This window comes from Mustela putorius, unplaced genomic scaffold (genome assembly GCF_011764305.1).
Source record: "Mustela putorius furo isolate JIRA1106 unplaced genomic scaffold, ASM1176430v1.1 tig00000450_pilon_pilon_pilon, whole genome shotgun sequence".
NCBI classification, from domain to species: Eukaryota; Metazoa; Chordata; class Mammalia; order Carnivora; family Mustelidae; genus Mustela; species Mustela putorius.
The window spans coordinates 8256665-8266675 of record NW_025421385.1 but is presented as its reverse complement, the minus strand read 5'-3'; positions in this window follow the sequence as shown (position 1 = coordinate 8266675).

The window sequence follows — 10011 nt, the reverse complement described above, 5'->3', positions numbered from 1 at the left end:
TTATTTAGAAAAATTTCTATTCAGACCCTCTGCCCATTTGTTAATTGGATTGGGGCTTTTTCCTATGGTATTGTATGAGTTCTTTATATATTTTGGATATTAATCCCTTATCAGTTATATGATTTATAAATACTTGGCAGATTGCTATTCCATTATATAAGTGTGTCATGCACAGTTTGATTATGCATTTACCAGGTGAAGGACATGTGAATAGTTTATAATTTGGGGGTGATTATGAATAAAACTATTATAAACATTCATGAATAGGATTTTGTGTGAGCATAAGTTCTTATTTCTCTAGGAGAAAACTTCCTTAGTAATGTCATAAATGTATGCACGTTTAGCTTTGTAAGAATTGTCAAACTGTTTTCCAAAGTGGCAGTACCGTTTGCATTCTTACTAGTAATGTATGAGAGTTTCAGTTTCTCTATATCTTTGCTGGCAGGACTTGTCAGTTTTTGTTTGCACTTCTTAATGTGCAATTATATTTAGCATCTTTGCATGTGCATATTTACTATCCTTATATATTCTTTGGTGAAATGTCTTTTAAATATTTTGCCCATTTCACTGGGTGTGGTGCAAAAACAATGAATACTGTTACGCTGAAAAGAAATAAAAAATTTAAAAAAATATTTTGCCCATTTCTTTCAATTGGTTTGTTTGTTTTCTTATTATTGAGTTAAAGAAGTGTTTTATATAGTCGGAAAACAGGTTTTTTGTCAGAGATATGATTAACATACTTTTTCTTCCAGTGTGAGGTTTGACTTTATAATTCTCTTAGCAGTGTCTACTGTATAGCAGAAGTTTTTAATCTTGCTGAAGTCCAATGCATCAGGTTTTTTCTTTTATGGATTATGACTTCAGGGAAATATATAAGAAATTACAAATATTTTCTCCTAGAAGTTGTATAATTTCTTGTGAGAGTTTCATAACTTTAGTTAGAACTTTTTGGTCTATAATCCATTTTGAGTTAATTTTTTTGTAAGATACATGGTATATAAGTTGAGGTTCTTGTTTTCTGAATATTAGTGATGTTCCAGCATTATTGAAAGACTGAAAAGACTAGAATTTCTTCAGTTGCCCTTGTGCTTTTGTTGAAAATCAACTAACCATATATGTGTGGGTCTATATGGACTTTGTGTTTTATTTTGATGGTCTTTTGGTCTTTCACTGTGCCAGTACCACAGTCTTTTGGTATCAGGGTAATTCTGGCCTCATAAAATAAGTTCTAAATGTTGCAACTTCTTTTATTTTCTTGAAGAATTTATATAAAACTGTTATTAGTTTTTTCCTTTAATGTTAAGTAAAATTCTCCAGTGAGGCCATTTGGATCTGGAGTTTTCTTTGTTGGAAGGTTTTTAATTACATACTTAATTTCTTTAATAGATATGGGACTATTCAGTTTAATCTATTTCTTTTTATATAAAATCTGATGGTTTGATAAGAGACTCTTAATCTCACAAAACAAACTGAGGGTTGCCAGAGGGAGAGGGGTTGGGAGAGGGTGGTGGGATTATGGACACTGGGGAGGATATGTGCTGTGGTGAGTGCTGTGAAGTGTGTAAACCTTGCGATTCACAGACCTGTACCCCTGGGGCTAATAATACATTATATGTTAATTTAATAAAAATGTAAAAAAAAAATTGATGGTTTGTATCTTGCAAAAACTTGATTCGCACTACTGGGTATTTACCCCAAAGATACAGATGTAGTGAAAAGAAGGGCCATATGTACCCCAATGTTTATAGCAGCAATGGCCACGGTCGCCAAACTGTGGAAAGAACCAAGATGCCCTTCAACGGACGAATGGATAAGGAAGATGTGGTCCATATACACTATGGAGTATTATGCCTCCATCAGAAAGGATGAATACCCAACTTTTGTAGCAACATGGACAGGACTGGAAGAGATGATGCTGAGTGAAATAAGTCAAGCAGAGAGAGTCAATTATTATATGGTTTCACTTATTTGTGGAGCATAACAAATAGCCTAGAGGACAAGGGGAGATGGAGAGGAGAAGGGAGTTGAGGGAAATTGGAAGGGGAGGTGAACCATGAGAGACTATGGACTCTGAAGAACAATCTGAGGGTTTTGAAGGGGCGGGGGGTGGGAGGTTGGGGGAACCAGGTGGTTGGTATTAGAAAGGGCATGTATTGCATGGAGCACTGGGTGTGGTGCAAAAATGAATGAATACTGTTATGCTGAAAAAAATAAATAAATTTAAAAAATTAAAAAAAAAAACTTGATTCATTTTACCTAAGTTGTGAAATTCATGGCATAAAATTTTGATAGAAATATTTCTCTCTCCTTTTTGAGATTTTTATTTATTTATATGAGAGAGAGAGCACAACCAGAGAGGGAGGGGCACAGGGAGAGGGAAAAGCAGGCTCCCCACTGAGCAGGGAGCCCAACTTCAGGTTTGATCCCAGCACCCTGGGATCATGACCTGAGCTAAAGCCTGACATTTAACCGACTGAGCCAACCAGATGCCTCAATATAGCATTCTCTTATTATTGCTTTAAAATCTCTATGGTCGGGGCGCCTGGGTGGCTCAGTGGGTTAAGCTGCTGCCTTCGGTTCAGGTCATGGTCTCAGGGTCCTGGGATCAAGCCCCACATCGGGCTTTCTGCTCAGCAGGTAGCCTGCTTCCCTTCCTCTCTCTCTGCCCACCTCTCTGCCTACTTGTGATCTCTCACTGTCAAATAAATAAATAAAATATTAAAAAAAAATCTCTATGGTCTGTAGTGGTGTCCTCTCATTCATTTCTAATATGAGTAATTTTTACCTTCTTTGTCTCTTGGTTAGTTTATCTAGGTATTTATTAATTTGATTGATCTTTTTAAAGGAATAAATTTTGAAGACTTCCAGGGAAGATGGTGGAGTAGGAGGATACTAAGTTCACCTCATCCCAAGGATACACCTATAAAACACCCACATCAGTGTAAATAACTAAGAAAATGACCAGAAGACTGGCAGAACAGACTCCTCTCAGCTAAATGTAGAGAAGGAGCAACACTGCAGAGGGTAGGAAGGATGGAGACACAGTTGACACAACTAAAAGGACCCACAGGATTGTCTATAGATGGAGGAAAGGATGTCACTGATGTGGAGAGGGGAGAGGAGCTGACACCAGAGAAGGCAGCCCAAGCAGAATTAGTTATTTAAATTATAAGGCAAAATCTAAAACATGATTATTAATATTAAAATATCAACTAAGTAGAGCCAAAATGTTTTGGGATTTTAATGAAAACATCTTGAAATTTTTTTTTAAGATTTTACTTATTTATTTGACAGAGATTACAAGCAGGCAGAGAGGCAGGCAGAGAGAGAGGAGGAAGGAGGCTCCCTGCTGAGCAGGGAGCCTGATGCGGGGCTCGATCCTAGGACCCTGAGATTGTGACTGAGTGGAAGGCAGAGGCTTAACCCACTGAGCCACCCAGGCACCCCAACATCCTGAATATTTTAATAGAAATTTTACCACTTTGTAACTTAAGATTCAATATCTTGTCAATGGAAAGAATTGGTATAGTGCTTTATGCATGCTTTGTTTATGCATATATGCAAACTGAAGAATCAGATAAATTGTTTACCACTGTAAAATATTCTTCAACCTCCATGTGTAACTGTTAAAAGCACCACACTCATCTGTGAGAACTCCAGATCAAGAATTAGAATACAAAGAGAAGAGAGAAAAATAGATATTTAACACCATTGAGAAAAGAAAAAAAAATTTTATGCAGGAATCTAGTGCATTAAAAAAAACTCAGAATTTAGTACATTCATGCTGAGGATTTGATCATTTTAATCACTTTGTCTTTTCTCTTCCCTACATGCTTCTGCTGCGCAGCCTGTCTTCACTCTGATGGTGGCTAAAGTTCAGCCCCCCAATGCTGGGTCTTTGGCTCACAATTGCCTCATGTTTCAAACACATACAGCAAGACTATGGAGAGGCATTGCCCTGGGGCCTGAACAGTGCTGGCTGTAACAGCAGCTGTTTGGGGTTATGGGTGACACTGTGTCAGCTCCGTGCACCAGATTCCCAGTGACCCCGGCACCTGTGCATTTTTTCAATAGATTTATTTATTTTGTGTGGGTGTTTGTGATGTGCAGGGCCTTCTAAAATATGAGCCTTAGCAGGCAAGTCTTGCCTTGCACTGGCTGGTCCCTTTTCCGGAACAATCTTCTAGATATCTGCAAGCCTGACTCCCTCTCCTCCTTTAAGTCCTTCCTCAGATGGCTCTTCTCAGTGAGGCCTCTCCCTATTCCCCTATTTAAGATTCCCATCTCCACCTCTACATTCACCCAGGTACTCCATATACCCCTTATCTAGTTCTTTTTTCTTTTCTCCACAACACCTACCATCTTGTAACTTGGATGGATGGTTGGGTGGATAGATAGATGGAAGGAAGGAAGGAAGGAAGGAAGGAAGGAAGGAAGGAAGGAAGGAAAAAGAAAGAAAGAGAGAGAGAAGAAAGAAAAAGAAAAGAAAGAAGGAAGGAAGAGAGGATGATTATAAAAATTGGCTCACAAGATTATGGAGGCCAAGAAGTTCCATGGTCTGTCATCTGCAGGCTGGAAAGCCAGGCAAGCCAGTGGTGCAATTCAGAATCTGAATATTCGAGAGCTAGGAGAGTCGATGTCCAGTGACAGGAGAAGATAGATGTCCTTGCTCAAGGAGAGAGCAACTTTACTCTTCCTTTACCCTTTGTTCTTTTCAGGCCCTTGAAGGGTTGGGATGATATCCACTCACATTGGGAGGATCGTCTGCTTTACTCAATTCTAGTCACTTCCAGAAACACCCTCACAGACACACCCAAAAATGTTCTACCGGATACCAACCTGGTATATATCTTAACCATCACAAATGGGAACTCCAAGAGGGCAGGGAGGATCTGTGGTATCCTGAGTGCCCGGAACCATATCTGGCACACAGTTGAGTGAATCAATGCCAGACTCTCTTCTAGGCCATCTGTATGTGCAAAAACCAAGGCGGAAGTGGTGAGGTGACTTTCCCAAAGTGACACAGAGTAAGGGGTGAAAAATGACACTGAAAACATGAAAAAATTTCAATTTTCAATTATTCATACTTAATTTATATTTGATGAACTGATCTTAAATTTTTGTATATTTTGACTATAACTAAATTTTAATTTTTAATGCTTAGATCATTATTGTCCATATAACATAAATTACATAAAACTCAGTGATAATTTTACTAAAATGGAGGAAAGTAAAGAAAACATTATAGAATAAATATAAAGTAATTATATTAATAAATATAATTTGTGAATGTCTTTATTTTATTACTTAGCCAGATATCTCCAGTCCAACAACACCAAAACATCCACTAATAATAAAATAGTCTTCTTTGATATTTTTCAGACTTTCAGTTATATAAAAAGCATAGCTTTAGTCACCATCTATTTATACGTATTGATTTTCTAATGCTTAATTTTTGTTATTTTTTAAGTGTAAGGGTACATGTGTCAAGATAGGAGTGGAGAACACATTTTGTTTAGAATTACTTATTTTGATTTGTAACTTCAAATGTAGATACGTGGTATGGGAGCCTCTATTAGTTCTTGTTCCCTGGGTCCCACAGGTATTAGTGGTTTCATTAAAAAAGGAGTGTTTTCTCAAGTCATTGACTTAAACCTTTATCTTAAGATATTAGGACAAGAATATATTAAATCTAAAGCATCAAGAAGAAATAAATATATAAATTATATAAATATAATTTGTGAAACTGGCATAATTCCTCAGGAGACCATGGTGAGGGCTCCTGATATAACCTATCTACCATACTTGGCGCTTTTCATGTAGTAACTATTCAATAAATTGTAACTATTCTTATCTGATGAATAGTTTCCACTCAGGTCTATGATCTGTCAGAGTCTGCCTCATGTTCATAAGTGCACGCTGTTTCCTGTCTTTTGCCATGTTATAGCAGATGAAACCCTGATATAGTTATGGGCTCATCAATCACTCAGAACATTATCATATTGTGGGTTTGATTAAAACTCCAAATGCATCTGTGCAGCCCCTTTCTGTGCTTCTGCGTGCCATCCACCTATTAACAGAAACTTGATCCCTACACTGATAATCTGTTTATATCTCATCGACTCAAATTCTATTTGGTTAGGGCCAAAAAGTTTGTCTTTTCCCTGTGGGGAAAAAAAAGCAGAAGTTACATTTTTGCACCTGGAGAATAATAAAAACCTTAATTCAGTCTGAAACAGTGTCCACATTAATTTTACTGGATTCTGATTTGGGCCAATAGGTAGCCCTTGGTTTATGAAAGATTTATACTTAACATCCATCTTCCATGTTTTCTGCAAGATAACTAGTGCTAAATAGACACCTTTGCTTTGTTCTCTTCCAAAAAGCCACCAAGACCCTGGAAGGCTTTGCCTTAGTCTTATCAAATGTTGCTGATAGAACCTGCTGAATTTTGCCACCTGAATTTGCTACCATCATAAAAGAGTTTCTTACATTTTTAAAATATGGAAATAAAATAATGTACGTAAGCTAGGAATATGAAGCTCCACAGGTCTGTTTCTACAGAAAAATTGAGTTACTAGTACAGTGTCTCATGGGGGAAAACCCTCCCTGAATGAATCTCCCTTTGTATAGTTTTCTTCAGCATTGTAGACCCAACATACAGCCAGTCCTGAACACTGGGAGAAGGTTCTAGGCATTATATTTAATGATGCCTGCTGCTATGATTATACATTTAACAGTGTATAGGCTGCACATGAAGCAAGAACATGGAAAGACACATTTAAAAAGATTTTTAAGAACTTAGTCTCCACTTTATATTAGTTTCTCATATTTCAAATAATCAAAACCTGTTGCCAAATTTGAAATAAAATTGAACTGTTAACTTTCACTTAGACTAGAATATACAAAGTACTTTTCTCATTAAATGTACCAAGTTACTCAAATGCCCCAGAACCACTGACTGCTTTCATCTTTGCTACTGACCAGATGGCAGAGCTAATACAGCTAAGTGGGACCCAGGGCCCTTCCAAATAGAGGCGTCACAAGGAAAAGCTTAAATTTCATCACCTCCAAAGTTTCTTTGCTCTTTAGGAGTGAGGAGAAAATTCAGATATGACAAAGCATTGAAAATCCTTGTAAGAACATGGAAGCCTGCAGATTCAGGGGGCAAGTAAAGACAGTTCTGGCACGTGAGATGTTTTCATTCTCTCTGAGTTGGGTCTCTGGCTGTAGAAGTTGACTCAGATCTGTCGATAGGATGTCAGGCTTGTGTGAACATTGCAGAAAGGTGTCCATAATGTCCAGAGTCCTTCCTTGTCACAGACATTATTGTTTTATTAATAAGTGGACAGTGGCTATCATTGTAGCTCTTCTTGAATATTTCTGGTTCTCCTCTTTCCAAGCACTTGGCGGGATTGCAATTTCTGGTCCTTTCAACAAAAGTGATGTGTATCACCTCCAGGCAAATGCATTTCATTGCCCATGTGGGGCATTGCTGATAGAACTTGCTTAAAGAAAATGACCCAAATTTTGCTACCATCATAAAAGAGCTTCCTACATTTTCCGCCTTTTCCTCTTTGGGGACTCTGAAGGCAAATGCAGCCATGGGTTCTTGACCTTCCTGGACTCCAGGAAGGTGATCACGGTGAGCAGAGCTTCTTACCAGTTCATGTTGTATGTGCAGCAGGGGAAGAGATCTGCTTCTTTTTTTTTCCCTGCAATAAGAAAGAATTTATCCCTGAGATAATTTGTTACCCCAGATCAGCCAGGTCTATCCTGACTGCCATCTGCTGTTTTGGCATCCCCAGTATTTGTTTTGTTTTTCAGATAAATTCTCCTCCATTTTCCCTGAAAGAGACCACCAGGTTTCTATCCACTGCCCATCTGATCTGGATATGTGCCATCTCTGGGTACAGGAATGGATAGGTAAAAAGAGTACATCATCCTTTAGAAGTCAGGGTGTCCACAATTCAAGTAGACTAAGGAGCATCAAGCCCAGGATTCTTTCTGCAACATTTTCAAAGAGAGGTTATCTCAGGGCATCTGGGTGGCTCAGTGGGCTTAAGCCTCTGCGTTCAGCTCAGGTCATGATCCCAGGGTCCTCGGATTGAGCCCTGTGTCAGGGAGCCTGCTTCCCTTCCTCTCTCTCTGCCTGCCTCTCCACTTACTTGTGATCTCTGTCTGTCAAATAAATAAAAAATCTAAAAAAAATAATAATAAAAGAGAGAGAGAGAGTGGCTATCTCTTCATCAGTGCTGTCAAGCTGATAGGACATGAGTCTAATGCTGCTAGTGGCCATTTTGCCACCAACTGGAAAAAGCCTATCACATATCAAAGCTAACACACACACACACACACACACACACACACACACATACAACCAAAATCAAGAGATGAAGAGAAATGGATTCCTAAAGACATGGTTTGAGCACCTTGCTCCAATTATGTCTGCAGGAACATACTCTGTAATATCACAGTTGGACAAGCCAATAGCTTAGCTTTCTGTGCATATATAGTTCAAGTTGCTCTTTTGAGACTTGAAATGAAAACAATCCTACTAATACATTCAGGAAAAGCATGACTGATGAGACAATTCACAGAATCCCCTGAATCTTAGACTCCCCCCTAAGACATTATTAAGTAAGAATTAGGAAAGGTTAAGTGCATTGGCACAGTGAGTGCTAAATGACATGGAGCTAGGGTAGATGAGTCTTATGGGGTAAGTTCATGAGTGAAGCAGAGGTCCTGGGGCAGCTGAGGGGAGGAGGGAATGGGAGGACATGGAGGATTCTAGTAAATTATTCTAGAGTCGAAAACCATGCATTTAGATCTTCTTTAATGTCCTTCAGAAATGCTGGAAGTATGGAAGTCCCTTTTAATTGCATTTGACCTTTAAACTGAGCCCCTTGAACCTGACATTGCCGTGTTTATGGATCTCATAGGACTCTAGGTTTATAAATTTTGTGTAGCATAGTTTGTAAGGCTGCTTAAATTTGTGGAGCACAACTTCTGGGCAGAGAATACTTTCTTTCTCCTCAACTTTAATTCTTCTATTTACAACTTTTGTTTTGACTTGATAAATCTTCAAAAATGTCTACACACTTTGTGGTGTCTGGGTGGTTCAGTTAAGAGTTGGTTAAGCATCTAACTCTTGATCTTGGCTCAGATCATGATCTTGGGGTCCTGGGATGAAGCCCCATCTGTGGCTCCCTGAGTCTGCTTGTTTTCTTCTCCCTCTGCCCCTCCCCCTGCTTATGAATGCTCATTCTCTTCTTCTCTCTAAAATAAATAAATGAATCTTTTTAAAAATGTCTACGGGGATGCCTGGATGGCTCAGTAGGTTAAGCCTCTGCCTTGGCTCACGTCATGATCCCAAAGTCTTGGGATTGTGTCCTACATAGGGTTCCTTCCACAGCGGGGAGCCTGCTTCTCCCTCTGCCTGCTGCTCCCCTTGCTTATTCTCTCTCTCTGATAGATAAATAAATAAAATCATTAACAAAATAATTAATTTTTTAAAAATCTATGAAGTTCATTGTTTCCCAGTATTTATATGCTTAGAAGAATATAAAGCAGAATTAGGAAAGGACTAATGTGAAACTATAGATGTGCGAAGTTTTGAGTATAGCATTTAAAAAAAAATAAAAACCAGAATAGGAAAAATATTTTATTTTATCCAGAAACTTTTTTTTGAGGAAATATTCGTGTTGCATTTCATAATGAAATCTATGCCAAATAAAGTTCCTTTGTTTTTATTTTCTTAACTGATTTGGATACATGTATGGAGGCCAAATTTTGGTTCACAGTATAAACAAATGATGACTTACTCATGTGCTCATTCCCTCAGAAATATAACATATACTCGGCCAGAGCACCTTCTGCTCACAAAGCTAATACCATTATGGTGATGCGATTATGATTGTATTGACTTTTCATGTTGTTTTGAAGTCCTGAACTTCAAATGCTAGTGTTTAGGAGGTTATTTATGAGTAAATGAATAATAATCCAACTAGT